At 47.6% G+C, this 27453-nt stretch overlaps 19 non-coding genes across 19 annotated transcripts; all 19 read right to left on the bottom strand.

Moving 5' to 3' along the window:
• Positions 1-531: 531 nt before the first annotated feature.
• On the bottom strand, positions 532-722 carry LOC142685501 (U2 spliceosomal RNA). The gene has a single exon (XR_012854975.1). It is a non-coding gene; the product is annotated as a U2 spliceosomal RNA (small nuclear RNA).
• Positions 723-2022: 1300 nt separating this feature from the next.
• LOC142685500 (U2 spliceosomal RNA) lies at positions 2023-2213 on the bottom strand. Its single transcript, XR_012854974.1, has one exon. It is a non-coding gene; the product is annotated as a U2 spliceosomal RNA (small nuclear RNA).
• A 1280-nt stretch (positions 2214-3493) lies between these two features.
• Positions 3494-3684, bottom strand: LOC142685498 (U2 spliceosomal RNA). Its single transcript, XR_012854972.1, has one exon. It is a non-coding gene; the product is annotated as a U2 spliceosomal RNA (small nuclear RNA).
• A 1292-nt stretch (positions 3685-4976) lies between these two features.
• On the bottom strand, positions 4977-5167 carry LOC142685497 (U2 spliceosomal RNA). Its single transcript, XR_012854971.1, has one exon. It is a non-coding gene; the product is annotated as a U2 spliceosomal RNA (small nuclear RNA).
• Positions 5168-6459: 1292 nt separating this feature from the next.
• LOC142685496 (U2 spliceosomal RNA) lies at positions 6460-6650 on the bottom strand. The gene has a single exon (XR_012854970.1). It is a non-coding gene; the product is annotated as a U2 spliceosomal RNA (small nuclear RNA).
• Positions 6651-7942: 1292 nt separating this feature from the next.
• Positions 7943-8133, bottom strand: LOC142685493 (U2 spliceosomal RNA). Its single transcript, XR_012854969.1, has one exon. It is a non-coding gene; the product is annotated as a U2 spliceosomal RNA (small nuclear RNA).
• A 1288-nt stretch (positions 8134-9421) lies between these two features.
• Positions 9422-9612, bottom strand: LOC142685492 (U2 spliceosomal RNA). The gene has a single exon (XR_012854968.1). It is a non-coding gene; the product is annotated as a U2 spliceosomal RNA (small nuclear RNA).
• Positions 9613-10908: 1296 nt separating this feature from the next.
• LOC142685490 (U2 spliceosomal RNA) lies at positions 10909-11099 on the bottom strand. Its single transcript, XR_012854966.1, has one exon. It is a non-coding gene; the product is annotated as a U2 spliceosomal RNA (small nuclear RNA).
• Positions 11100-12383: 1284 nt separating this feature from the next.
• Positions 12384-12574, bottom strand: LOC142685489 (U2 spliceosomal RNA). The gene has a single exon (XR_012854965.1). It is a non-coding gene; the product is annotated as a U2 spliceosomal RNA (small nuclear RNA).
• Positions 12575-13866: 1292 nt separating this feature from the next.
• LOC142685488 (U2 spliceosomal RNA) lies at positions 13867-14057 on the bottom strand. The gene has a single exon (XR_012854964.1). It is a non-coding gene; the product is annotated as a U2 spliceosomal RNA (small nuclear RNA).
• A 1280-nt stretch (positions 14058-15337) lies between these two features.
• LOC142685487 (U2 spliceosomal RNA) lies at positions 15338-15528 on the bottom strand. The gene has a single exon (XR_012854963.1). It is a non-coding gene; the product is annotated as a U2 spliceosomal RNA (small nuclear RNA).
• Positions 15529-16828: 1300 nt separating this feature from the next.
• LOC142685486 (U2 spliceosomal RNA) lies at positions 16829-17019 on the bottom strand. Its single transcript, XR_012854962.1, has one exon. It is a non-coding gene; the product is annotated as a U2 spliceosomal RNA (small nuclear RNA).
• A 1304-nt stretch (positions 17020-18323) lies between these two features.
• LOC142685485 (U2 spliceosomal RNA) lies at positions 18324-18514 on the bottom strand. Its single transcript, XR_012854961.1, has one exon. It is a non-coding gene; the product is annotated as a U2 spliceosomal RNA (small nuclear RNA).
• Positions 18515-19794: 1280 nt separating this feature from the next.
• LOC142685484 (U2 spliceosomal RNA) lies at positions 19795-19985 on the bottom strand. Its single transcript, XR_012854960.1, has one exon. It is a non-coding gene; the product is annotated as a U2 spliceosomal RNA (small nuclear RNA).
• Positions 19986-21265: 1280 nt separating this feature from the next.
• Positions 21266-21456, bottom strand: LOC142685482 (U2 spliceosomal RNA). The gene has a single exon (XR_012854959.1). It is a non-coding gene; the product is annotated as a U2 spliceosomal RNA (small nuclear RNA).
• Positions 21457-22740: 1284 nt separating this feature from the next.
• Positions 22741-22931, bottom strand: LOC142685481 (U2 spliceosomal RNA). Its single transcript, XR_012854958.1, has one exon. It is a non-coding gene; the product is annotated as a U2 spliceosomal RNA (small nuclear RNA).
• Positions 22932-24215: 1284 nt separating this feature from the next.
• Positions 24216-24402, bottom strand: LOC142685643 (U2 spliceosomal RNA). The gene has a single exon (XR_012855104.1). It is a non-coding gene; the product is annotated as a U2 spliceosomal RNA (small nuclear RNA).
• Positions 24403-25710: 1308 nt separating this feature from the next.
• LOC142685480 (U2 spliceosomal RNA) lies at positions 25711-25901 on the bottom strand. The gene has a single exon (XR_012854957.1). It is a non-coding gene; the product is annotated as a U2 spliceosomal RNA (small nuclear RNA).
• Positions 25902-27185: 1284 nt separating this feature from the next.
• On the bottom strand, positions 27186-27376 carry LOC142685635 (U2 spliceosomal RNA). The gene has a single exon (XR_012855097.1). It is a non-coding gene; the product is annotated as a U2 spliceosomal RNA (small nuclear RNA).
• Between the last annotated feature and the right edge of the window lie 77 nt (positions 27377-27453).

Raw genomic sequence — 27453 nt, 5'->3', positions numbered from 1 at the left:
GTTGCAACTGCAATTCTTACTTCTTCTTGAAATGTAGGGACGACAGTACATTCCATCACATCCATCTAGTGTACACAGGTAGGTCCATTGTGGCGGGCAGGCGAGCGGGCGGGCTGCTTTATTGGCTGTTTGCTGTTCCCCTACTCCACTCCACTATTTGACTGTTGTGCTGCATCAATCAATCAATCAATCAATCAATCAATCAATCAATCAATCAATCAATCAATCAATCAGTGGCTGGCTCAGGTGCAGCTCTTTAACTTACCTAAAAGGGAGGGCGGAGAGAAGACAAGGAAGGTGAATGAGGTGTTCCAATGTGAAATGCCGGAAACACAGAAACACAGACGACACACAACAAGAGGTGGCAATCTATTCATTAATTGCATTTAATCAATGAGCTCATTATCACTCATGCATTGTCCAACAGGTGTTGAAATAATGGGATTAAAAGGGGAGATCCCTTCAGAAAGACAGAAACAATAGCAAAGACAAAAAACACTTTTGGAATCTGCTTTTAGTCAACACATAAGGAAAGGGTGCACCGGTCCTGGAAATACTGCAATACCAGGTCAATGCGTGGAGTGGACAGAGCAAGCTCTATTTCCATCTCCCTGTTCTAAAAATCCATTTAATATATGGTCCCCAGATAGGGGACGTATCAGATATTAAACTGATAAGAACAGATACTACACTTGATCTTAGCCAAAAGGCCGAGAAGCGATAACCCGAACGGGCCGCACGTTGCCCGAGCCTGCCCGATACTGCTGTTCAGCCCTTGCAGCGATTCAGCCTACTTCTAGGCAATTCCATGGGGCCCTGCAGGCTCACACACTCACAGCTACACGGGAGGTGAATAAAGGCCGGAGAGGAAGCCAGACAGGATTTGCTTCTTTTGCTTGCACCACAATGCAGTGCTGAAAGAGGAGGAATCTACATAAAAACGCCTTCCTGGCAACGCCCAAATGCCCTGCTGCCATGCAGATAAACACTGGCAGCGGCAGCAAGTGCATGCCCACAGCCACCCCTTGTTCCTTCACACCTTGTATCAGCTGTAATCCAGTCCAGTCCAGTGCTGCCTGCTGAGCAGCACTGACCAACACTGCCTGGGCCCAGGCTTTTATCTCTGAGGCCCCATTATGATGTCAGAAAGCTGGCTCTGGAATCCTGAGGGCTCCACTATGACACGTGCAAAGTTCCGTCTGAACTTTATATAAGACGGTGAGGCTCAGTCAGTCACTCAGTGTTGCCTGAGAGGGCAACACTGCAACAGCCGGCCGCCAGGCTGTCTTTTTTTTGCACAGCTAGTTGCCTCCAGGAGGCCACAAGAGGGAGACAAGGGACTGCAAAATGGAAAATAGGCATCCACCAACTTTACAGACAACTTCTCCTTGCTCCTACAACCTCCATCCTTGCACAGTTTGTTATTCTTCTAGGTAACATAGTAACAAATCCAAATTGCTGCTCTCTTTGTAGGCAAGCAAGGCTTTGTTGCAACTGCAATTCTTACTTCTTCTTGAAATGTAGGGACGACAGTACATTCCATCACATCCATCTAGTGTACACAGGTAGGTCCATTGTGGCGGGCAGGCGAGCGGGCGGGCTGCTTTATTGGCTGTTTGCTGTTCCCCTACTCCACTCCACTATTTGACTGTTGTGCTGCATCAATCAATCAATCAATCAATCAATCAATCAATCAATCAATCAATCAATCAATCAATCAATCAGTGGCTGGCTCAGGTGCAGCTCTTTAACTTACCTAAAAGGGAGGGCGGAGAGAAGACAAGGAAGGTGAATGAGGTGTTCCAATGTGAAATGCCGGAAACACAGAAACACAGACGATACACAACAAGAGGTGGCAATCTATTCATTAATTGCATTTAATCAATGAGCTCATTATCACTCATACATTGTCCAACAGGTGTTGAAATAATGGGATTAAAAGGGGAGATCCCTTCAGAAAGACAGAAACAATAGCAAAGACAAAAAACACTTTTGGAATCTGCTTTTAGTCAACACATAAGGAAAGGGTGCACCGGTCCTGGAAATACTGCAATACCAGGTCAATGCGTGGAGTGGACAGAGCAAGCTCTATTTCCATCTCCCTGTTCTAAAAATCCATTTAATATATGGTCCCCAGATAGGGGACGTATCAGATATTAAACTGATAAGAACAGATACTACACTTGATCTTAGCCAAAAGGCCGAGAAGCGATAACCCGAACGGGCCGCGCGTTGCCCGAGCCTGCCCGATACTGCTGTTCAGCCCTTGCAGCGATTCAGCCTACTTCTAGGCAATTCCATGGGGCCCTGCAGGCTCACACACTCACAGCTACACGGGAGGTGAATAAAGGCCGGAGAGGAAGCCAGACAGGATTTGCTTCTTTTGCTTGCACCACAATGCAGTGCTGAAAGAGGAGGAATCTACATAAAAACGCCTTCCTGGCAACGCCCAAATGCCCTGCTGCCATGCAGATAAACACTGGCAGCGGCAGCAAGTGCATGCCCACAGCCACCCCTTGTTCCTTCACACCTTGTATCAGCTGTAATCCAGTCCAGTCCAGTGCTGCCTGCTGAGCAGCACTGACCAACACTGCCTGGGCCCAGGCTTTTATCTCTGAGGCCCCATTATGATGTCAGAAAGCTGGCTCTGGAATCCTGAGGGCTCCACTATGACACGTGCAAAGTTCCGTCTGAACTTTATATAAGACGGTGAGGCTCAGTCAGTCACTCAGTGTTGCCTGAGAGGGCAACACTGCAACAGCCGGCCGCCAGGCTGTCTTTTTTTTGCACAGCTAGTTGCCTCCAGGAGGCCACAAGAGGGAGACAAGGGACTGCAAAATGGAAAATAGGCATCCACCAACTTTACAGACAACTTCTCCTTGCTCCTACAACCTCCATCCTTGCACAGTTTGTTATTCTTCTAGGTAACATAGTAACAAATCCAAATTGCTGCTCTCTTTGTAGGCAAGCAAGGCTTTGTTGCAACTGCAATTCTTACTTCTTCTTGAAATGTAGGGACGACAGTACATTCCATCACATCCATCTAGTGTACACAGGTAGGTCCATTGTGGCGGGCAGGCGAGCGGGCGGGCTGCTTTATTGGCTGTTTGCTGTTCCCCTACTCCACTCCACTATTTGACTGTTGTGCTGCATCAATCAATCAATCAATCAATCAATCAATCAATCAATCAATCAGTGGCTGGCTCAGGTGCAGCTCTTTAACTTACCTAAAAGGGAGGGCGGAGAGAAGACAAGGAAGGTGAATGAGGTGTTCCAATGTGAAATGCCGGAAACACAGAAACACAGACGACACACAACAAGAGGTGGCAATCTATTCATTAATTGCATTTAATCAATGAGCTCATTATCACTCATGCATTGTCCAACAGGTGTTGAAATAATGGGATTAAAAGGGGAGATCCCTTCAGAAAGACAGAAACAATAGCAAAGACAAAAAACACTTTTGGAATCTGCTTTTAGTCAACACATAAGGAAAGGGTGCACCGGTCCTGGAAATACTGCAATACCAGGTCAATGCGTGGAGTGGACAGAGCAAGCTCTATTTCCATCTCCCTGTTCTAAAAATCCATTTAATATATGGTCCCCAGATAGGGGACGTATCAGATATTAAACTGATAAGAACAGATACTACACTTGATCTTAGCCAAAAGGCCGAGAAGCGATAACCCGAACGGGCCGCGCGTTGCCCGAGCCTGCCCGATACTGCTGTTCAGCCCTTGCAGCGATTCAGCCTACTTCTAGGCAATTCCATGGGGCCCTGCAGGCTCACACACTCACAGCTACACGGGAGGTGAATAAAGGCCGGAGAGGAAGCCAGACAGGATTTGCTTCTTTTGCTTGCACCACAATGCAGTGCTGAAAGAGGAGGAATCTACATAAAAACGCCTTCCTGGCAACGCCCAAATGCCCTGCTGCCATGCAGATAAACACTGGCAGCGGCAGCAAGTGCATGCCCACAGCCACCCCTTGTTCCTTCACACCTTGTATCAGCTGTAATCCAGTCCAGTCCAGTGCTGCCTGCTGAGCAGCACTGACCAACACTGCCTGGGCCCAGGCTTTTATCTCTGAGGCCCCATTATGATGTCAGAAAGCTGGCTCTGGAATCCTGAGGGCTCCACTATGACACGTGCAAAGTTCCGTCTGAACTTTATATAAGACGGTGAGGCTCAGTCAGTCACTCAGTGTTGCCTGAGAGGGCAACACTGCAACAGCCGGCCGCCAGGCTGTCTTTTTTTTGCACAGCTAGTTGCCTCCAGGAGGCCACAAGAGGGAGACAAGGGACTGCAAAATGGAAAATAGGCATCCACCAACTTTACAGACAACTTCTCCTTGCTCCTACAACCTCCATCCTTGCACAGTTTGTTATTCTTCTAGGTAACATAGTAATAAATCCAAATTGCTGCTCTCTTTGTAGGCAAGCAAGGCTTTGTTGCAACTGCAATTCTTACTTCTTCTTGAAATGTAGGGACGACAGTACATTCCATCACATCCATCTAGTGTACACAGGTAGGTCCATTGTGGCGGGCAGGCGAGCGGGCGGGCTGCTTTATTGGCTGTTTGCTGTTCCCCTACTCCACTCCACTATTTGACTGTTGTGCTGCATCAATCAATCAATCAATCAATCAATCAATCAATCAATCAATCAATCAATCAATCAGTGGCTGGCTCAGGTGCAGCTCTTTAACTTACCTAAAAGGGAGGGCGGAGAGAAGACAAGGAAGGTGAATGAGGTGTTCCAATGTGAAATGCCGGAAACACAGAAACACAGACGACACACAACAAGAGGTGGCAATCTATTCATTAATTGCATTTAATCAATGAGCTCATTATCACTCATGCATTGTCCAACAGGTGTTGAAATAATGGGATTAAAAGGGGAGATCCCTTCAGAAAGACAGAAACAATAGCAAAGACAAAAAACACTTTTGGAATCTGCTTTTAGTCAACACATAAGGAAAGGGTGCACCGGTCCTGGAAATACTGCAATACCAGGTCAATGCGTGGAGTGGACAGAGCAAGCTCTATTTCCATCTCCCTGTTCTAAAAATCCATTTAATATATGGTCCCCAGATAGGGGACGTATCAGATATTAAACTGATAAGAACAGATACTACACTTGATCTTAGCCAAAAGGCCGAGAAGCGATAACCCGAACGGGCCGCGCGTTGCCCGAGCCTGCCCGATACTGCTGTTCAGCCCTTGCAGCGATTCAGCCTACTTCTAGGCAATTCCATGGGGCCCTGCAGGCTCACACACTCACAGCTACACGGGAGGTGAATAAAGGCCGGAGAGGAAGCCAGACAGGATTTGCTTCTTTTGCTTGCACCACAATGCAGTGCTGAAAGAGGAGGAATCTACATAAAAACGCCTTCCTGGCAACGCCCAAATGCCCTGCTGCCATGCAGATAAACACTGGCAGCGGCAGCAAGTGCATGCCCACAGCCACCCCTTGTTCCTTCACACCTTGTATCAGCTGTAATCCAGTCCAGTCCAGTGCTGCCTGCTGAGCAGCACTGACCAACACTGCCTGGGCCCAGGCTTTTATCTCTGAGGCCCCATTATGATGTCAGAAAGCTGGCTCTGGAATCCTGAGGGCTCCACTATGACACGTGCAAAGTTCCGTCTGAACTTTATATAAGACGGTGAGGCTCAGTCAGTCACTCAGTGTTGCCTGAGAGGGCAACACTGCAACAGCCGGCCGCCAGGCTGTCTTTTTTTTGCACAGCTAGTTGCCTCCAGGAGGCCACAAGAGGGAGACAAGGGACTGCAAAATGGAAAATAGGCATCCACCAACTTTACAGACAACTTCTCCTTGCTCCTACAACCTCCATCCTTGCACAGTTTGTTATTCTTCTAGGTAACATAGTAACAAATCCAAATTGCTGCTCTCTTTGTAGGCAAGCAAGGCTTTGTTGCAACTGCAATTCTTACTTCTTCTTGAAATGTAGGGACGACAGTACATTCCATCACATCCATCTAGTGTACACAGGTAGGTCCATTGTGGCGGGCAGGCGAGCGGGCGGGCTGCTTTATTGGCTGTTTGCTGTTCCCCTACTCCACTCCACTATTTGACTGTTGTGCTGCATCAATCAATCAATCAATCAATCAATCAATCAATCAATCAATCAATCAATCAATCAGTGGCTGGCTCAGGTGCAGCTCTTTAACTTACCTAAAAGGGAGGGCGGAGAGAAGACAAGGAAGGTGAATGAGGTGTTCCAATGTGAAATGCCGGAAACACAGAAACACAGACGACACACAACAAGAGGTGGCAATCTATTCATTAATTGCATTTAATCAATGAGCTCATTATCACTCATGCATTGTCCAACAGGTGTTGAAATAATGGGATTAAAAGGGGAGATCCCTTCAGAAAGACAGAAACAATAGCAAAGACAAAAAACACTTTTGGAATCTGCTTTTAGTCAACACATAAGGAAAGGGTGCACCGGTCCTGGAAATACTGCAATACCAGGTCAATGCGTGGAGTGGACAGAGCAAGCTCTATTTCCATCTCCCTGTTCTAAAAATCCATTTAATATATGGTCCCCAGATAGGGGACGTATCAGATATTAAACTGATAAGAACAGATACTACACTTGATCTTAGCCAAAAGGCCGAGAAGCGATAACCCGAACGGGCCGCGCGTTGCCCGAGCCTGCCCGATACTGCTGTTCAGCCCTTGCAGCGATTCAGCCTACTTCTAGGCAATTCCATGGGGCCCTGCAGGCTCACACACTCACAGCTACACGGGAGGTGAATAAAGGCCGGAGAGGAAGCCAGACAGGATTTGCTTCTTTTGCTTGCACCACAATGCAGTGCTGAAAGAGGAGGAATCTACATAAAAACGCCTTCCTGGCAACGCCCAAATGCCCTGCTGCCATGCAGATAAACACTGGCAGCGGCAGCAAGTGCATGCCCACAGCCACCCCTTGTTCCTTCACACCTTGTATCAGCTGTAATCCAGTCCAGTCCAGTGCTGCCTGCTGAGCAGCACTGACCAACACTGCCTGGGCCCAGGCTTTTATCTCTGAGGCCCCATTATGATGTCAGAAAGCTGGCTCTGGAATCCTGAGGGCTCCACTATGACACGTGCAAAGTTCCGTCTGAACTTTATATAAGACGGTGAGGCTCAGTCAGTCACTCAGTGTTGCCTGAGAGGGCAACACTGCAACAGCCGGCCGCCAGGCTGTCTTTTTTTTGCACAGCTAGTTGCCTCCAGGAGGCCACAAGAGGGAGACAAGGGACTGCAAAATGGAAAATAGGCATCCACCAACTTTACAGACAACTTCTCCTTGCTCCTACAACCTCCATCCTTGCACAGTTTGTTATTCTTCTAGGTAACATAGTAACAAATCCAAATTGCTGCTCTCTTTGTAGGCAAGCAAGGCTTTGTTGCAACTGCAATTCTTACTTCTTCTTGAAATGTAGGGACGACAGTACATTCCATCACATCCATCTAGTGTACACAGGTAGGTCCATTGTGGCGGGCAGGCGAGCGGGCGGGCTGCTTTATTGGCTGTTTGCTGTTCCCCTACTCCACTCCACTATTTGACTGTTGTGCTGCATCAATCAATCAATCAATCAATCAATCAATCAATCAATCAATCAATCAATCAATCAGTGGCTGGCTCAGGTGCAGCTCTTTAACTTACCTAAAAGGGAGGGCGGAGAGAAGACAAGGAAGGTGAATGAGGTGTTCCAATGTGAAATGCCGGAAACACAGAAACACAGACGACACACAACAAGAGGTGGCAATCTATTCATTAATTGCATTTAATCAATGAGCTCATTATCACTCATGCATTGTCCAACAGGTGTTGAAATAATGGGATTAAAAGGGGAGATCCCTTCAGAAAGACAGAAACAATAGCAAAGACAAAAAACACTTTTGGAATCTGCTTTTAGTCAACACATAAGGAAAGGGTGCACCGGTCCTGGAAATACTGCAATACCAGGTCAATGCGTGGAGTGGACAGAGCAAGCTCTATTTCCATCTCCCTGTTCTAAAAATCCATTTAATATATGGTCCCCAGATAGGGGACGTATCAGATATTAAACTGATAAGAACAGATACTACACTTGATCTTAGCCAAAAGGCCGAGAAGCGATAACCCGAACGGGCCGCGCGTTGCCCGAGCCTGCCCGATACTGCTGTTCAGCCCTTGCAGCGATTCAGCCTACTTCTAGGCAATTCCATGGGGCCCTGCAGGCTCACACACTCACAGCTACACGGGAGGTGAATAAAGGCCGGAGAGGAAGCCAGACAGGATTTGCTTCTTTTGCTTGCACCACAATGCAGTGCTGAAAGAGGAGGAATCTACATAAAAACGCCTTCCTGGCAACGCCCAAATGCCCTGCTGCCATGCAGATAAACACTGGCAGCGGCAGCAAGTGCATGCCCACAGCCACCCCTTGTTCCTTCACACCTTGTATCAGCTGTAATCCAGTCCAGTCCAGTGCTGCCTGCTGAGCAGCACTGACCAACACTGCCTGGGCCCAGGCTTTTATCTCTGAGGCCCCATTATGATGTCAGAAAGCTGGCTCTGGAATCCTGAGGGCTCCACTATGACACGTGCAAAGTTCCGTCTGAACTTTATATAAGACGGTGAGGCTCAGTCAGTCACTCAGTGTTGCCTGAGAGGGCAACACTGCAACAGCCGGCCGCCAGGCTGTCTTTTTTTTGCACAGCTAGTTGCCTCCAGGAGGCCACAAGAGGGAGACAAGGGACTGCAAAATGGAAAATAGGCATCCACCAACTTTACAGACAACTTCTCCTTGCTCCTACAACCTCCATCCTTGCACAGTTTGTTATTCTTCTAGGTAACATAGTAACAAATCCAAATTGCTGCTCTCTTTGTAGGCAAGCAAGGCTTTGTTGCAACTGCAATTCTTACTTCTTCTTGAAATGTAGGGACGACAGTACATTCCATCACATCCATCTAGTGTACACAGGTAGGTCCATTGTGGCGGGCAGGCGAGCGGGCGGGCTGCTTTATTGGCTGTTTGCTGTTCCCCTACTCCACTCCACTATTTGACTGTTGTGCTGCATCAATCAATCAATCAATCAATCAATCAATCAATCAATCAATCAATCAATCAGTGGCTGGCTCAGGTGCAGCTCTTTAACTTACCTAAAAGGGAGGGCGGAGAGAAGACAAGGAAGGTGAATGAGGTGTTCCAATGTGAAATGCCGGAAACACAGAAACACAGACGACACACAACAAGAGGTGGCAATCTATTCATTAATTGCATTTAATCAATGAGCTCATTATCACTCATGCATTGTCCAACAGGTGTTGAAATAATGGGATTAAAAGGGGAGATCCCTTCAGAAAGACAGAAACAATAGCAAAGACAAAAAACACTTTTGGAATCTGCTTTTAGTCAACACATAAGGAAAGGGTGCACCGGTCCTGGAAATACTGCAATACCAGGTCAATGCGTGGAGTGGACAGAGCAAGCTCTATTTCCATCTCCCTGTTCTAAAAATCCATTTAATATATGGTCCCCAGATAGGGGACGTATCAGATATTAAACTGATAAGAACAGATACTACACTTGATCTTAGCCAAAAGGCCGAGAAGCGATAACCCGAACGGGCCGCACGTTGCCCGAGCCTGCCCGATACTGCTGTTCAGCCCTTGCAGCGATTCAGCCTACTTCTAGGCAATTCCATGGGGCCCTGCAGGCTCACACACTCACAGCTACACGGGAGGTGAATAAAGGCCGGAGAGGAAGCCAGACAGGATTTGCTTCTTTTGCTTGCACCACAATGCAGTGCTGAAAGAGGAGGAATCTACATAAAAACGCCTTCCTGGCAACGCCCAAATGCCCTGCTGCCATGCAGATAAACACTGGCAGCGGCAGCAAGTGCATGCCCACAGCCACCCCTTGTTCCTTCACACCTTGTATCAGCTGTAATCCAGTCCAGTCCAGTGCTGCCTGCTGAGCAGCACTGACCAACACTGCCTGGGCCCAGGCTTTTATCTCTGAGGCCCCATTATGATGTCAGAAAGCTGGCTCTGGAATCCTGAGGGCTCCACTATGACACGTGCAAAGTTCCGTCTGAACTTTATATAAGACGGTGAGGCTCAGTCAGTCACTCAGTGTTGCCTGAGAGGGCAACACTGCAACAGCCGGCCGCCAGGCTGTCTTTTTTTTGCACAGCTAGTTGCCTCCAGGAGGCCACAAGAGGGAGACAAGGGACTGCAAAATGGAAAATAGGCATCCACCAACTTTACAGACAACTTCTCCTTGCTCCTACAACCTCCATCCTTGCACAGTTTGTTATTCTTCTAGGTAACATAGTAACAAATCCAAATTGCTGCTCTCTTTGTAGGCAAGCAAGGCTTTGTTGCAACTGCAATTCTTACTTCTTCTTGAAATGTAGGGACGACAGTACATTCCATCACATCCATCTAGTGTACACAGGTAGGTCCATTGTGGCGGGCAGGCGAGCGGGCGGGCTGCTTTATTGGCTGTTTGCTGTTCCCCTACTCCACTCCACTATTTGACTGTTGTGCTGCATCAATCAATCAATCAATCAATCAATCAATCAATCAATCAATCAATCAATCAATCAATCAGTGGCTGGCTCAGGTGCAGCTCTTTAACTTACCTAAAAGGGAGGGCGGAGAGAAGACAAGGAAGGTGAATGAGGTGTTCCAATGTGAAATGCCGGAAACACAGAAACACAGACGACACACAACAAGAGGTGGCAATCTATTCATTAATTGCATTTAATCAATGAGCTCATTATCACTCATGCATTGTCCAACAGGTGTTGAAATAATGGGATTAAAAGGGGAGATCCCTTCAGAAAGAAAGAAACAATAGCAAAGACAAAAAACACTTTTGGAATCTGCTTTTAGTCAACACATAAGGAAAGGGTGCACCGGTCCTGGAAATACTGCAATACCAGGTCAATGCGTGGAGTGGACAGAGCAAGCTCTATTTCCATCTCCCTGTTCTAAAAATCCATTTAATATATGGTCCCCAGATAGGGGACGTATCAGATATTAAACTGATAAGAACAGATACTACACTTGATCTTAGCCAAAAGGCCGAGAAGCGATAACCCGAACGGGCCGCGCGTTGCCCGAGCCTGCCCGATACTGCTGTTCAGCCCTTGCAGCGATTCAGCCTACTTCTAGGCAATTCCATGGGGCCCTGCAGGCTCACACACTCACAGCTACACGGGAGGTGAATAAAGGCCGGAGAGGAAGCCAGACAGGATTTGCTTCTTTTGCTTGCACCACAATGCAGTGCTGAAAGAGGAGGAATCTACATAAAAACGCCTTCCTGGCAACGCCCAAATGCCCTGCTGCCATGCAGATAAACACTGGCAGCGGCAGCAAGTGCATGCCCACAGCCACCCCTTGTTCCTTCACACCTTGTATCAGCTGTAATCCAGTCCAGTCCAGTGCTGCCTGCTGAGCAGCACTGACCAACACTGCCTGGGCCCAGGCTTTTATCTCTGAGGCCCCATTATGATGTCAGAAAGCTGGCTCTGGAATCCTGAGGGCTCCACTATGACACGTGCAAAGTTCCGTCTGAACTTTATATAAGACGGTGAGGCTCAGTCAGTCACTCAGTGTTGCCTGAGAGGGCAACACTGCAACAGCCGGCCGCCAGGCTGTCTTTTTTTTGCACAGCTAGTTGCCTCCAGGAGGCCACAAGAGGGAGACAAGGGACTGCAAAATGGAAAATAGGCATCCACCAACTTTACAGACAACTTCTCCTTGCTCCTACAACCTCCATCCTTGCACAGTTTGTTATTCTTCTAGGTAACATAGTAATAAATCAAAATTGCTGCTCTCTTTGTAGGCAAGCAAGGCTTTGTTGCAACTGCAATTCTTACTTCTTCTTGAAATGTAGGGACGACAGTACATTCCATCACATCCATCTAGTGTACACAGGTAGGTCCATTGTGGCGGGCAGGCGAGCGGGCGGGCTGCTTTATTGGCTGTTTGCTGTTCCCCTACTCCACTCCACTATTTGACTGTTGTGCTGCATCAATCAATCAATCAATCAATCAATCAATCAATCAATCAATCAATCAGTGGCTGGCTCAGGTGCAGCTCTTTAACTTACCTAAAAGGGAGGGCGGAGAGAAGACAAGGAAGGTGAATGAGGTGTTCCAATGTGAAATGCCGGAAACACAGAAACACAGACGACACACAACAAGAGGTGGCAATCTATTCATTAATTGCATTTAATCAATGAGCTCATTATCACTCATGCATTGTCCAACAGGTGTTGAAATAATGGGATTAAAAGGGGAGATCCCTTCAGAAAGACAGAAACAATAGCAAAGACAAAAAACACTTTTGGAATCTGCTTTTAGTCAACACATAAGGAAAGGGTGCACCGGTCCTGGAAATACTGCAATACCAGGTCAATGCGTGGAGTGGACAGAGCAAGCTCTATTTCCATCTCCCTGTTCTAAAAATCCATTTAATATATGGTCCCCAGATAGGGGACGTATCAGATATTAAACTGATAAGAACAGATACTACACTTGATCTTAGCCAAAAGGCCGAGAAGCGATAACCCGAACGGGCCGCGCGTTGCCCGAGCCTGCCCGATACTGCTGTTCAGCCCTTGCAGCGATTCAGCCTACTTCTAGGCAATTCCATGGGGCCCTGCAGGCTCACACACTCACAGCTACACGGGAGGTGAATAAAGGCCGGAGAGGAAGCCAGACAGGATTTGCTTCTTTTGCTTGCACCACAATGCAGTGCTGAAAGAGGAGGAATCTACATAAAAACGCCTTCCTGGCAACGCCCAAATGCCCTGCTGCCATGCAGATAAACACTGGCAGCGGCAGCAAGTGCATGCCCACAGCCACCCCTTGTTCCTTCACACCTTGTATCAGCTGTAATCCAGTCTAGTCCAGTGCTGCCTGCTGAGCAGCACTGACCAACACTGCCTGGGCCCAGGCTTTTATCTCTGAGGCCCCATTATGATGTCAGAAAGCTGGCTCTGGAATCCTGAGGGCTCCACTATGACACGTGCAAAGTTCCGTCTGAACTTTATATAAGACGGTGAGGCTCAGTCAGTCACTCAGTGTTGCCTGAGAGGGCAACACTGCAACAGCCGGCCGCCAGGCTGTCTTTTTTTTGCACAGCTAGTTGCCTCCAGGAGGCCACAAGAGGGAGACAAGGGACTGCAAAATGGAAAATAGGCATCCACCAACTTTACAGACAACTTCTCCTTGCTCCTACAACCTCCATCCTTGCACAGTTTGTTATTCTTCTAGGTAACATAGTAACAAATCCAAATTGCTGCTCTCTTTGTAGGCAAGCAAGGCTTTGTTGCAACTGCAATTCTTACTTCTTCTTGAAATGTAGGGACGACAGTACATTCCATCACATCCATCTAGTGTACACAGGTAGGTCCATTGTGGCGGGCAGGCGAGCGGGCGGGCTGCTTTATTGGCTGTTTGCTGTTCCCCTACTCCACTCCACTATTTGACTGTTGTGCTGCATCAATCAATCAATCAATCAATCAATCAATCAATCAATCAATCAATCAATCAATCAGTGGCTGGCTCAGGTGCAGCTCTTTAACTTACCTAAAAGGGAGGGCGGAGAGAAGACAAGGAAGGTGAATGAGGTGTTCCAATGTGAAATGCCGGAAACACAGAAACACAGACGACACACAACAAGAGGTGGCAATCTATTCATTAATTGCATTTAATCAATGAGCTCATTATCACTCATGCATTGTCCAACAGGTGTTGAAATAATGGGATTAAAAGGGGAGATCCCTTCAGAAAGACAGAAACAATAGCAAAGACAAAAAACACTTTTGGAATCTGCTTTTAGTCAACACATAAGGAAAGGGTGCACCGGTCCTGGAAATACTGCAATACCAGGTCAATGCGTGGAGTGGACAGAGCAAGCTCTATTTCCATCTCCCTGTTCTAAAAATCCATTTAATATATGGTCCCCAGATAGGGGACGTATCAGATATTAAACTGATAAGAACAGATACTACACTTGATCTTAGCCAAAAGGCCGAGAAGCGATAACCCGAACGGGCCGCGCGTTGCCCGAGCCTGCCCGATACTGCTGTTCAGCCCTTGCAGCGATTCAGCCTACTTCTAGGCAATTCCATGGGGCCCTGCAGGCTCACACACTCACAGCTACACGGGAGGTGAATAAAGGCCGGAGAGGAAGCCAGACAGGATTTGCTTCTTTTGCTTGCACCACAATGCAGTGCTGAAAGAGGAGGAATCTACATAAAAACGCCTTCCTGGCAACGCCCAAATGCCCTGCTGCCATGCAGATAAACACTGGCAGCGGCAGCAAGTGCATGCCCACAGCCACCCCTTGTTCCTTCACACCTTGTATCAGCTGTAATCCAGTCCAGTCCAGTGCTGCCTGCTGAGCAGCACTGACCAACACTGCCTGGGCCCAGGCTTTTATCTCTGAGGCCCCATTATGATGTCAGAAAGCTGGCTCTGGAATCCTGAGGGCTCCACTATGACACGTGCAAAGTTCCGTCTGAACTTTATATAAGACGGTGAGGCTCAGTCAGTCACTCAGTGTTGCCTGAGAGGGCAACACTGCAACAGCCGGCCGCCAGGCTGTCTTTTTTTTGCACAGCTAGTTGCCTCCAGGAGGCCACAAGAGGGAGACAAGGGACTGCAAAATGGAAAATAGGCATCCACCAACTTTACAGACAACTTCTCCTTGCTCCTACAACCTCCATCCTTGCACAGTTTGTTATTCTTCTAGGTAACATAGTAACAAATCCAAATTGCTGCTCTCTTTGTAGGCAAGCAAGGCTTTGTTGCAACTGCAATTCTTACTTCTTCTTGAAATGTAGGGACGACAGTACATTCCATCACATCCATCTAGTGTACACAGGTAGGTCCATTGTGGCGGGCAGGCGAGCGGGCGGGCTGCTTTATTGGCTGTTTGCTGTTCCCCTACTCCACTCCACTATTTGACTGTTGTGCTGCATCAATCAATCAATCAATCAATCAATCAATCAATCAATCAATCAGTGGCTGGCTCAGGTGCAGCTCTTTAACTTACCTAAAAGGGAGGGCGGAGAGAAGACAAGGAAGGTGAATGAGGTGTTCCAATGTGAAATGCCGGAAACACAGAAACACAGACGACACACAACAAGAGGTGGCAATCTATTCATTAATTGCATTTAATCAATGAGCTCATTATCACTCATGCATTGTCCAACAGGTGTTGAAATAATGGGATTAAAAGGGGAGATCCCTTCAGAAAGACAGAAACAATAGCAAAGACAAAAAACACTTTTGGAATCTGCTTTTAGTCAACACATAAGGAAAGGGTGCACCGGTCCTGGAAATACTGCAATACCAGGTCAATGCGTGGAGTGGACAGAGCAAGCTCTATTTCCATCTCCCTGTTCTAAAAATCCATTTAATATATGGTCCCCAGATAGGGGACGTATCAGATATTAAACTGATAAGAACAGATACTACACTTGATCTTAGCCAAAAGGCCGAGAAGCGATAACCCGAACGGGCCGCGCGTTGCCCGAGCCTGCCCGATACTGCTGTTCAGCCCTTGCAGCGATTCAGCCTACTTCTAGGCAATTCCATGGGGCCCTGCAGGCTCACACACTCACAGCTACACGGGAGGTGAATAAAGGCCGGAGAGGAAGCCAGACAGGATTTGCTTCTTTTGCTTGCACCACAATGCAGTGCTGAAAGAGGAGGAATCTACATAAAAACGCCTTCCTGGCAACGCCCAAATGCCCTGCTGCCATGCAGATAAACACTGGCAGCGGCAGCAAGTGCATGCCCACAGCCACCCCTTGTTCCTTCACACCTTGTATCAGCTGTAATCCAGTCCAGTCCAGTGCTGCCTGCTGAGCAGCACTGACCAACACTGCCTGGGCCCAGGCTTTTATCTCTGAGGCCCCATTATGATGTCAGAAAGCTGGCTCTGGAATCCTGAGGGCTCCACTATGACACGTGCAAAGTTCCGTCTGAACTTTATATAAGACGGTGAGGCTCAGTCAGTCACTCAGTGTTGCCTGAGAGGGCAACACTGCAACAGCCGGCCGCCAGGCTGTCTTTTTTTTGCACAGCTAGTTGCCTCCAGGAGGCCACAAGAGGGAGACAAGGGACTGCAAAATGGAAAATAGGCATCCACCAACTTTACAGACAACTTCTCCTTGCTCCTACAACCTCCATCCTTGCACAGTTTGTTATTCTTCTAGGTAACATAGTAACAAATCCAAATTGCTGCTCTCTTTGTAGGCAAGCAAGGCTTTGTTGCAACTGCAATTCTTACTTCTTCTTGAAATGTAGGGACGACAGTACATTCCATCACATCCATCTAGTGTACACAGGTAGGTCCATTGTGGCGGGCAGGCGAGCGGGCAGGCTGCTTTATTGGCTGTTTGCTGTTCCCCTACTCCACTCCACTATTTGACTGTTGTGCTGCATCAATCAATCAATCAATCAATCAATCAATCAATCAATCAATCAATCAATCAATCAATCAATCAGTGGCTGGCTCAGGTGCAGCTCTTTAACTTACCTAAAAGGGAGGGCGGAGAGAAGACAAGGAAGGTGAATGAGGTGTTCCAATGTGAAATGCCGGAAACACAGAAACACAGACGACACACAACAAGAGGTGGCAATCTATTCATTAATTGCATTTAATCAATGAGCTCATTATCACTCATGCATTGTCCAACAGGTGTTGAAATAATGGGATTAAAAGGGGAGATCCCTTCAGAAAGACAGAAACAATAGCAAAGACAAAAAACACTTTTGGAATCTGCTTTTAGTCAACACATAAGGAAAGGGTGCACCGGTCCTGGAAATACTGCAATACCAGGTCAATGCGTGGAGTGGACAGAGCAAGCTCTATTTCCATCTCCCTGTTCTAAAAATCCATTTAATATATGGTCCCCAGATAGGGGACGTATCAGATATTAAACTGATAAGAACAGATACTACACTTGATCTTAGCCAAAAGGCCGAGAAGCGATAACCCGAACGGGCCGCGCGTTGCCCGAGCCTGCCCGATACTGCTGTTCAGCCCTTGCAGCGATTCAGCCTACTTCTAGGCAATTCCATGGGGCCCTGCAGGCTCACACACTCACAGCTACACGGGAGGTGAATAAAGGCCGGAGAGGAAGCCAGACAGGATTTGCTTCTTTTGCTTGCACCACAATGCAGTGCTGAAAAAGGAGGAATCTACATAAAAACGCCTTCCTGGCAACGCCCAAATGCCCTGCTGCCATGCAGATAAACACTGGCAGCGGCAGCAAGTGCATGCCCACAGCCACCCCTTGTTCCTTCACACCTTGTATCAGCTGTAATCCAGTCCAGTCCAGTGCTGCCTGCTGAGCAGCACTGACCAACACTGCCTGGGCCCAGGCTTTTATCTCTGAGGCCCCATTATGATGTCAGAAAGCTGGCTCTGGAATCCTGAGGGCTCCACTATGACACGTGCAAAGTTCCGTCTGAACTTTATATAAGACGGTGAGGCTCAGTCAGTCACTCAGTGTTGCCTGAGAGGGCAACACTGCAACAGCCGGCCGCCAGGCTGTCTTTTTTTTGCACAGCTAGTTGCCTCCAGGAGGCCACAAGAGGGAGACAAGGGACTGCAAAATGGAAAATAGGCATCCACCAACTTTACAGACAACTTCTCCTTGCTCCTACAACCTCCATCCTTGCACAGTTTGTTATTCTTCTAGGTAACATAGTAACAAATCCAAATTGCTGCTCTCTTTGTAGGCAAGCAAGGCTTTGTTGCAACTGCAATTCTTACTTCTTCTTGAAATGTAGGGACGACAGTACATTCCATCACATCCATCTAGTGTACACAGGTAGGTCCATTGTGGCGGGCAGGCGAGCGGGCGGGCTGCTTTATTGGCTGTTTGCTGTTCCCCTACTCCACTCCACTATTTGACTGTTGTGCTGCATCAATCAATCAATCAATCAATCAATCAATCAATCAATCAATCAATCAATCAATCAATCAATCAATCAGTGGCTGGCTCAGGTGCAGCTCTTTAACTTACCTAAAAGGGAGGGCGGAGAGAAGACAAGGAAGGTGAATGAGGTGTTCCAATGTGAAATGCCGGAAACACAGAAACACAGACGACACACAACAAGAGGTGGCAATCTATTCATTAATTGCATTTAATCAATGAGCTCATTATCACTCATGCATTGTCCAACAGGTGTTGAAATAATGGGATTAAAAGGGGAGATCCCTTCAGAAAGACAGAAACAATAGCAAAGACAAAAAACACTTTTGGAATCTGCTTTTAGTCAACACATAAGGAAAGGGTGCACCGGTCCTGGAAATACTGCAATACCAGGTCAATGCGTGGAGTGGACAGAGCAAGCTCTATTTCCATCTCCCTGTTCTAAAAATCCATTTAATATATGGTCCCCAGATAGGGGACGTATCAGATATTAAACTGATAAGAACAGATACTACACTTGATCTTAGCCAAAAGGCCGAGAAGCGATAACCCGAACGGGCCGCGCGTTGCCCGAGCCTGCCCGATACTGCTGTTCAGCCCTTGCAGCGATTCAGCCTACTTCTAGGCAATTCCATGGGGCCCTGCAGGCTCACACACTCACAGCTACACGGGAGGTGAATAAAGGCCGGAGAGGAAGCCAGACAGGATTTGCTTCTTTTGCTTGCACCACAATGCAGTGCTGAAAGAGGAGGCATCTACATAAAAACGCCTTCCTGGCAACGCCCAAATGCCCTGCTGCCATGCAGATAAACACTGGCAGCGGCAGCAAGTGCATGCCCACAGCCACCCCTTGTTCCTTCACACCTTGTATCAGCTGTAATCCAGTCCAGTCCAGTGCTGCCTGCTGAGCAGCACTGACCAACACTGCCTGGGCCCAGGCTTTTATCTCTGAGGCCCCATTATGATGTCAGAAAGCTGGCTCTGGAATCCTGAGGGCTCCACTATGACACGTGCAAAGTTCCGTCTGAACTTTATATAAGACGGTGAGGCTCAGTCAGTCACTCAGTGTTGCCTGAGAGGGCAACACTGCAACAGCCGGCCGCCAGGCTGTCTTTTTTTTGCACAGCTAGTTGCCTCCAGGAGGCCACAAGAGGGAGACAAGGGACTGCAAAATGGAAAATAGGCATCCACCAACTTTACAGACAACTTCTCCTTGCTCCTACAACCTCCATCCTTGCACAGTTTGTTATTCTTCTAGGTAACATAGTAACAAATCCAAATTGCTGCTCTCTTTGTAGGCAAGCAAGGCTTTGTTGCAACTGCAATTCTTACTTCTTCTTGAAATGTAGGGACGACAGTACATTCCATCACATCCATCTAGTGTACACAGGTAGGTCCATTGTGGCGGGCAGGCGAGCGGGCGGGCTGCTTTATTGGCTGTTTGCTGTTCCCCTACTCCACTCCACTATTTGACTGTTGTGCTGCATCAATCAATCAATCAATCAATCAATCAATCAATCAATCAATCAGTGGCTGGCTCAGGTGCAGCTCTTTAACTTACCTAAAAGGGAGGGCGGAGAGAAGACAAGGAAGGTGAATGAGGTGTTCCAATGTGAAATGCCGGAAACACAGAAACACAGACGACACACAACAAGAGGTGGCAATCTATTCATTAATTGCATTTAATCAATGAGCTCATTATCACTCATGCATTGTCCAACAGGTGTTGAAATAATGGGATTAAAAGGGGAGATCCCTTCAGAAAGACAGAAACAATAGCAAAGACAAAAAACACTTTTGGAATCTGCTTTTAGTCAACACATAAGGAAAGGGTGCACCGGTCCTGGAAATACTGCAATACCAGGTCAATGCGTGGAGTGGACAGAGCAAGCTCTATTTCCATCTCCCTGTTCTAAAAATCCATTTAATATATGGTCCCCAGATAGGGGACGTATCAGATATTAAACTGATAAGAACAGATACTACACTTGATCTTAGCCAAAAGGCCGAGAAGCGATAACCCGAACGGGCCGCGCGTTGCCCGAGCCTGCCCGATACTGCTGTTCAGCCCTTGCAGCGATTCAGCCTACTTCTAGGCAATTCCATGGGGCCCTGCAGGCTCACACACTCACAGCTACACGGGAGGTGAATAAAGGCCGGAGAGGAAGCCAGACAGGATTTGCTTCTTTTGCTTGCACCACAATGCAGTGCTGAAAGAGGAGGAATCTACATAAAAACGCCTTCCTGGCAACGCCCAAATGCCCTGCTGCCATGCAGATAAACACTGGCAGCGGCAGCAAGTGCATGCCCACAGCCACCCCTTGTTCCTTCACACCTTGTATCAGCTGTAATCCAGTCCAGTCCAGTGCTGCCTGCTGAGCAGCACTGACCAACACTGCCTGGGCCCAGGCTTTTATCTCTGAGGCCCCATTATGATGTCAGAAAGCTGGCTCTGGAATCCTGAGGGCTCCACTATGACACGTGCAAAGTTCCGTCTGAACTTTATATAAGACGGTGAGGCTCAGTCAGTCACTCAGTGTTGCCTGAGAGGGCAACACTGCAACAGCCGGCCGCCAGGCTGTCTTTTTTTTGCACAGCTAGTTGCCTCCAGGAGGCCACAAGAGGGAGACAAGGGACTGCAAAATGGAAAATAGGCATCCACCAACTTTACAGACAACTTCTCCTTGCTCCTACAACCTCCATCCTTGCACAGTTTGTTATTCTTCTAGGTAACATAGTAACAAATCCAAATTGCTGCTCTCTTTGTAGGCAAGCAAGGCTTTGTTGCAACTGCAATTCTTACTTCTTCTTGAAATGTAGGGACGACAGTACATTCCATCACATCCATCTAGTGTACACAGGTAGGTCCATTGTGGCGGGCAGGCGAGCGGGCAGGCTGCTTTATTGGCTGTTTGCTGTTCCCCTACTCCACTCCACTATTTGACTGTTGTGCTGCATCAATCAATCAATCAATCAATCAATCAATCAATCAATCAATCAGTGGCTGGCTCAGGTGCAGCTCTTTAACTTACCTAAAAGGGAGGGCGGAGAGAAGACAAGGAAGGTGAATGAGGTGTTCCAATGTGAAATGCCGGAAACACAGAAACACAGACGACACACAACAAGAGGTGGCAATCTATTCATTAATTGCATTTAATCAATGAGCTCATTATCACTCATGCATTGTCCAACAGGCGTTGAAATAATGGGATTAAAAGGGGAGATCCCTTCAGAAAGACAGAAACAATAGCAAAGACAAAAAACACTTTTGGAATCTGCTTTTAGTCAACACATAAGGAAAGGGTGCACCGGTCCTGGAAATACTGCAATACCAGGTCAATGCGTGGAGTGGACAGAGCAAGCTCTATTTCCATCTCCCTGTTCTAAAAATCCATTTAATATATGGTCCCCAGATAGGGGACGTATCAGATATTAAACTGATAAGAACAGATACTACACTTGATCTTAGCCAAAAGGCCGAGAAGCGATAACCCGAACGGGCCGCGCGTTGCCCGAGCCTGCCCGATACTGCTGTTCAGCCCTTGCAGCGATTCAGCCTACTTCTAGGCAATTCCATGGGGCCCTGCAGGCTCACACACTCACAGCTACACGGGAGGTGAATAAAGGCCGGAGAGGAAGCCAGACAGGATTTGCTTCTTTTGCTTGCACCACAATGCAGTGCTGAAAAAGGAGGAATCTACATAAAAACGCCTTCCTGGCAACGCCCAAATGCCCTGCTGCCATGCAGATAAACACTGGCAGCGGCAGCAAGTGCATGCCCACAGCCACCCCTTGTTCCTTCACACCTTGTATCAGCTGTAATCCAGTCCAGTCCAGTGCTGCCTGCTGAGCAGCACTGACCAACACTGCCTGGGCCCAGGCTTTTATCTCTGAGGCCCCATTATGATGTCAGAAAGCTGGCTCTGGAATCCTGAGGGCTCCACTATGACACGTGCAAAGTTCCGTCTGAACTTTATATAAGACGGTGAGGCTCAGTCAGTCACTCAGTGTTGCCTGAGAGGGCAACACTGCAACAGCCGGCCGCCAGGCTGTCTTTTTTTTGCACAGCTAGTTGCCTCCAGGAGGCCACAAGAGGGAGACAAGGGACTGCAAAATGGAAAATAGGCATCCACCAACTTTACAGACAACTTCTCCTTGCTCCTACAACCTCCATCCTTGCACAGTTTGTTATTCTTCTAGGTAACATAGTAACAAATCCAAATTGCTGCTCTCTTTGTAGGCAAGCAAGGCTTTGTTGCAACTGCAATTCTTACTTCTTCTTGAAATGTAGGGACGACAGTACATTCCATCACATCCATCTAGTGTACACAGGTAGGTCCATTGTGGCGGGCAGGCGAGCGGGCGGGCTGCTTTATTGGCTGTTTGCTGTTCCCCTACTCCACTCCACTATTTGACTGTTGTGCTGCATCAATCAATCAATCAATCAATCAATCAATCAATCAATCAATCAATCAGTGGCTGGCTCAGGTGCAGCTCTTTAACTTACCTAAAAGGGAGGGCGGAGAGAAGACAAGGAAGGTGAATGAGGTGTTCCAATGTGAAATGCCGGAAACACAGAAACACAGACGACACACAACAAGAGGTGGCAATCTATTCATTAATTGCATTTAATCAATGAGCTCATTATCACTCATGCATTGTCCAACAGGTGTTGAAATAATGGGATTAAAAGGGGAGATCCCTTCAGAAAGACAGAAACAATAGCAAAGACAAAAAACACTTTTGGAATCTGCTTTTAGTCAACACATAAGGAAAGGGTGCACCGGTCCTGGAAATACTGCAATACCAGGTCAATGCGTGGAGTGGACAGAGCAAGCTCTATTTCCATCTCCCTGTTCTAAAAATCCATTTAATATATGGTCCCCAGATAGGGGACGTATCAGATATTAAACTGATAAGAACAGATACTACACTTGATCTTAGCCAAAAGGCCGAGAAGCGATAACCCGAACGGGCCGCGCGTTGCCCGAGCCTGCCCGATACTGCTGTTCAGCCCTTGCAGCGATTCAGCCTACTTCTAGGCAATTCCATGGGGCCCTGCAGGCTCACACACTCACAGCTACACGGGAGGTGAATAAAGGCCGGAGAGGAAGCCAGACAGGATTTGCTTCTTTTGCTTGCACCACAATGCAGTGCTGAAAGAGGAGGAATCTACATAAAAACGCCTTCCTGGCAACGCCCAAATGCCCTGCTGCCATGCAGATAAACACTGGCAGCGGCAGCAAGTGCATGCCCACAGCCACCCCTTGTTCCTTCACACCTTGTATCAGCTGTAATCCAGTCCAGTCCAGTGCTGCCTGCTGAGCAGCACTGACCAACACTGCCTGGGCCCAGGCTTTTATCTCTGAGGCCCCATTATGATGTCAGAAAGCTGGCTCTGGAATCCTGAGGGCTCCACTATGACACGTGCAAAGTTCCGTCTGAACTTTATATAAGACGGTGAGGCTCAGTCAGTCACTCAGTGTTGCCTGAGAGGGCAACACTGCAACAGCCGGCCGCCAGGCTGTCTTTTTTTTGCACAGCTAGTTGCCTCCAGGAGGCCACAAGAGGGAGACAAGGGACTGCAAAATGGAAAATAGGCATCCACCAACTTTACAGACAACTTCTCCTTGCTCCTACAACCTCCATCCTTGCACAGTTTGTTATTCTTCTAGGTAACATAGTAACAAATCCAAATTGCTGCTCTCTTTGTAGGCAAGCAAGGCTTTGTTGCAACTGCAATTCTTACTTCTTCTTGAAATGTAGGGACGACAGTACATTCCATCACATCCATCTAGTGTACACAGGTAGGTCCATTGTGGCGGGCAGGCGAGCGGGCGGGCTGCTTTATTGGCTGTTTGCTGTTCCCCTACTCCACTCCACTATTTGACTGTTGTGCTGCATCAATCAATCAATCAATCAATCAATCAATCAATCAATCAATCAATCAGTGGCTGGCTCAGGTGCAGCTCTTTAACTTACCTAAAAGGGAGGGCGGAGAGAAGACAAGGAAGGTGAATGAGGTGTTCCAATGTGAAATGCCGGAAACACAGAAACACAGACGACACACAACAAGAGGTGGCAATCTATTCATTAATTGCATTTAATCAATGAGCTCATTATCACTCATGCATTGTCCAACAGGTGTTGAAATAATGGGATTAAAAGGGGAGATCCCTTCAGAAAGACAGAAACAATAGCAAAGACAAAAAACACTTTTGGAATCTGCTTTTAGTCAACACATAAGGAAAGGGTGCACCGGTCCTGGAAATACTGCAATACCAGGTCAATGCGTGGAGTGGAGCAAGCTCTATTTCCATCTCCCTGTTCTAAAAATCCATTTAATATATGGTCCCCAGATAGGGGACGTATCAGATATTAAACTGATAAGAACAGATACTACACTTGATCTTAGCCAAAAGGCCGAGAAGCGATAACCCGAACGGGCCGCGCGTTGCCCGAGCCTGCCCGATACTGCTGTTCAGCCCTTGCAGCGATTCAGCCTACTTCTAGGCAATTCCATGGGGCCCTGCAGGCTCACACACTCACAGCTACACGGGAGGTGAATAAAGGCCGGAGAGGAAGCCAGACAGGATTTGCTTCTTTTGCTTGCACCACAATGCAGTGCTGAAAGAGGAGGAATCTACATAAAAACGCCTTCCTGGCAACGCCCAAATGCCCTGCTGCCATGCAGATAAACACTGGCAGCGGCAGCAAGTGCATGCCCACAGCCACCCCTTGTTCCTTCACACCTTGTATCAGCTGTAATCCAGTCCAGTCCAGTGCTGCCTGCTGAGCAGCACTGACCAACACTGCCTGGGCCCAGGCTTTTATCTCTGAGGCCCCATTATGATGTCAGAAAGCTGGCTCTGGAATCCTGAGGGCTCCACTATGACACGTGCAAAGTTCCGTCTGAACTTTATATAAGACGGTGAGGCTCAGTCAGTCACTCAGTGTTGCCTGAGAGGGCAACACTGCAACAGCCGGCCGCCAGGCTGTCTTTTTTTTGCACAGCTAGTTGCCTCCAGGAGGCCACAAGAGGGAGACAAGGGACTGCAAAATGGAAAATAGGCATCCACCAACTTTACAGACAACTTCTCCTTGCTCCTACAACCTCCATCCTTGCACAGTTTGTTATTCTTCTAGGTAACATAGTAACAAATCCAAATTGCTGCTCTCTTTGTAGGCAAGCAAGGCTTTGTTGCAACTGCAATTCTTACTTCTTCTTGAAATGTAGGGACGACAGTACATTCCATCACATCCATCTAGTGTACACAGGTAGGTCCATTGTGGCGGGCAGGCGAGCGGGCGGGCTGCTTTATTGGCTGTTTGCTGTTCCCCTACTCCACTCCACTATTTGACTGTTGTGCTGCATCAATCAATCAATCAATCAATCAATCAATCAATCAATCAATCAATCAATCAATCAATCAATCAATCAATCAGTGGCTAGCTCAGGTGCAGCTCTTTAACTTACCTAAAAGGGAGGGCGGAGAGAAGACAAGGAAGGTGAATGAGGTGTTCCAATGTGAAATGCCGGAAACACAGAAACACAGACGACACACAACAAGAGGTGGCAATCTATTCATTAATTGCATTTAATCAATGAGCTCATTATCACTCATGCATTGTCCAACAGGTGTTGAAATAATGGGATTAAAAGGGGAGATCCCTTCAGAAAGACAGAAACAATAGCAAAGACAAAAAACACTTTTGGAATCTGCTTTTAGTCAACACATAAGGAAAGGGTGCACCGGTCCTGGAAATACTGCAATACCAGGTCAATGCGTGGAGTGGACAGAGCAAGCTCTATTTCCATCTCCCTGTTCTAAAAATCCATTTAATATATGGTCCCCAGATAGGGGACGTATCAGATATTAAACTGATAAGAACAGATACTACACTTGATCTTAGCCAAAAGGCCGAGAAGCGATAACCCGAACGGGCCGCGCGTTGCCCGAGCCTGCCCGATACTGCTGTTCAGCCCTTGCAGCGATTCAGCCTACTTCTAGGCAATTCCATGGGGCCCTGCAGGCTCACACACTCACGGCTACACGGGAGGTGAATAAAGGCCGGAGAGGAAGCCAGACAGGATTTGCTTCTTTTGCTTGCACCACAATGCAGTGCTGAAAGAGGAGGAATCTACATAAAAACGCCTTCCTGGCAACGCCCAAATGCCCTGCTGCCATGCAGATAAACACTGGCAGCGGCAGCAAGTGCATGCCCACAGCCACCCCTTGTTCCTTCACACCTTGTATCAGCTGTAATCCAGTCCAGTCCAGTGCTGCCTGCTGAGCAGCACTGACCAACACTGCCTGGGCCCAGGCTTTTATCTCTGAGGCCCCATTATGATGTCAGAAAGCTGGCTCTGGAATCCTGAGGGCTCCACTATGACACGTGCAAAGTTCCGTCTGAACTTTATATAAGACGGTGAGGCTCAGTCAGTCACTCAGTGTTGCCTGAGAGGGCAACACTGCAACAGCCGGCCGCCAGGCTGTCTTTTTTTTGCACAGCTAGTTGCCTCCAGGAGGCCACAAGAGGGAGACAAGGGACTGCAAAATGGAAAATAGGCATCCACCAACTTTACAGACAACTTCTCCTTGCTCCTACAACCTCCATCCTTGCACAGTTTGTTATTCTTCTAGGTAACATAGTAACAAATCCAAATTGCTGCTCTCTTTGTAGGCAAGCAAGGCTTTGTTGCAACTGCAATTCTTACTTCTTCTTGAAATGTAGGGACGACAGTACATTCCATCACATCCATCTAGTGTACACAGGTAGGTCCATTGTGGCGGGCAGGCGAGCGGGCGGGCTGCTTTATTGGCTGTTTGCTGTTCCCCTACTCCACTCCACTATTTGACTGTTGTGCTGCATCAATCAATCAATCAATCAATCAATCAATCAATCAATCAATCAATCAGTGGCTGGCTCAGGTGCAGCTCTTTAACTTACCTAAAAGGGAGGGCGGAGAGAAGACAAGGAAGGTGAATGAGGTGTTCCAATGTGAAATGCCGGAAACACAGAAACACAGACGACACACAACAAGAGGTGGCAATCTATTCATTAATTGCATTTAATCAATGAGCTCATTATCACTCATGCATTGTCCAACAGGTGTTGAAATAATGGGATTAAAAGGGGAGATCCCTTCAGAAAGACAGAAACAATAGCAAAGACAAAAAACACTTTTGGAATCTGCTTTTAGTCAACACATAAGGAAAGGGTGCACCGGTCCTGGAAATACTGCAATACCAGGTCAATGCGTGGAGTGCACAGAGCAAGCTCTATTTCCATCTCCCTGTTCTAAAAATCCATTTAATATATGGTCCCCAGATAGGGGACGTATCAGATATTAAACTGATAAGAACAGATACTACACTTGATCTTAGCCAAAAGGCCGAGAAGCGATAACCCGAACGGGCCGCGCGTTGCCCGAGCCTGCCCGATACTGCTGTTCAGCCCTTGCAGCGATTCAGCCTACTTCTA

The sequence above is a fragment of the Rhinoderma darwinii genome, assembly GCF_050947455.1.
Source record: "Rhinoderma darwinii isolate aRhiDar2 chromosome 5 unlocalized genomic scaffold, aRhiDar2.hap1 SUPER_5_unloc_14, whole genome shotgun sequence".
Classification (NCBI taxonomy): Eukaryota; Metazoa; Chordata; class Amphibia; order Anura; family Rhinodermatidae; genus Rhinoderma; species Rhinoderma darwinii.
Note: the sequence above shows the minus strand (reverse complement) of the source record. Positions and strands in the feature narration are given on the sequence as shown.